The following is a 1,765-nucleotide window of genomic DNA, read 5'->3' on the forward strand; positions in this document are numbered from 1 at the left end:
GTGTTGTCAGACGTTGGCATTGGGTCCCCATGGGGAGGGAGCCTTAGCTAGGGTTAGGGTTTGGTCCAGGGACGTCGCCAGGGCGGAATCGACTCCAGTCTCGTGATCTCCCTCGAGGGCTGAAGTGAGGGCCCATGCCCGAAGGCGGCTCACTTGCAGGGTTAGGGTTCGAGGCAGGCTGAGGTTGCGGTGGAGGGTCCCTGTTCGGGGTACGGTTAGGGTTAGGGTTAGGTCCCAGGAGGCTCCAGGCGCCGAACCCACAGCAGGGCCGTGGTCTCCCCGAAGGGCTGAGTTGAGGGCACAAGGGAGCCTGCCGGTCAGGATCCGTCTTTGGCTGCCAAGGCCACACACGTGATTGGGCCCCTGGTCCAGGAGGCCTCCGGAATCCTCTCGGCAGCTGCAGCCGGGCCTGGGTAACGGCATGGTGAGCTTCCAGGTTCCATGCCGAGTCAGCCTGCACCTCTTCCGGACGCCAGGCGCGTGGCGTTGTCACACGTTGGCACTGGGTCCTCTTGGGGAGAGAGCCTTAGCTAGGGTTAGGGTTCGGTCCAGGGACGTCGCCAGGGCCGAAGCGACTCCGGTCTCGTGATCTCCCTCGAGGGCTGAAGTGAGGGCGCATGCGGCAAGGCGGCTCAAGTGCAGGCTTAGGGTTCGAGGCCGGCTTAGGTTTCGGTGGAGGGTCCCCGTTCGGTGTGGGGTTAGGGTTAGGGTTAGGTCCCAGGAGGCTCCAGGCGCCGAACCCACCGCAGGGCAGGGGTCTCCCCGAAGGGCTGAGTTGAGGACACAAGGGACGGTGCCGGTCAGGATCCGGCTTTGGCTGCCAAGGCCACAGACGTCGATCGGCCCCTGTTCGAGGAGGCCTCCGGAATCCTCTCGCTCAGCTGCAGACAGGCGGGGAAACCACATGGTGAGCTTCCAGGTCCCACGCCGAGTCAGCCTGCACCGCTTCTGGACCCCAGGCGCGTGGTGTTGTCAGACGTTGGCATTGGGTCCCCATGGGGAGGGAGCCTTAGCTAGGGTTAGGGTTTGGTCCAGGGACGTCGCCAGGGCGGAATCGACTCCAGTCTCGTGATCTCCCTCGAGGGCTGAAGTGAGGGCCCATGCCCGAAGGCGGCTCACTTGCAGGGTTAGGGTTCGAGGCAGGCTGAGGTTGCGGTGGAGGGTCCCTGTTCGGGGTACGGTTAGGGTTAGGGTTAGGTCCCAGGAGGCTCCAGGCGCCGAACCCACAGCAGGGCCGTGGTCTCCCCGAAGGGCTGAGTTGAGGGCACAAGGGAGCCTGCCGGTCAGGATCCGTCTTTGGCTGCCAAGGCCACACACGTCGATTGGGCCCCTGGTCGAGGAGGCCTCCGGAATCCTCTCGGCAGCTGCAGCCGGGCCTGGGTAACGGCATGGTGAGCTTCCAGGTTCCATGCCGAGTCAGCCTGCACCTCTTCCGGACGCCAGGCGCGTGGCGTTGTCACACGTTGGCACTGGGTCCTCTTGGGGAGAGAGCCTTAGCTAGGGTTAGGGTTCGGTCCAGGGACGTCGCCAGGGCCGAAGCGACTCCGGTCTCGTGATCTCCCTCGAGGGCTGAAGTGAGGGCCCATGCCCGAAGGCGGCTCACTTGCAGGGTTAGGGTTCGAGGCAGGCTGAGGTTGCGGTGGAGGGTCCCCGTTCGGGGTACGGTTAGGGTTAGGGTTAGGTCCCAGGAGGCTCCAGGCGCCGAACCCACAGCAGGGCCGTGGTCTCCCCGAAGGGCTGAGTTGAGGGCACAAGGGAGCCTGCC

The sequence above is a fragment of the Panthera tigris genome, chromosome X, assembly GCF_018350195.1.
Source record: "Panthera tigris isolate Pti1 chromosome X, P.tigris_Pti1_mat1.1, whole genome shotgun sequence".
NCBI classification, from domain to species: Eukaryota; Metazoa; Chordata; class Mammalia; order Carnivora; family Felidae; genus Panthera; species Panthera tigris.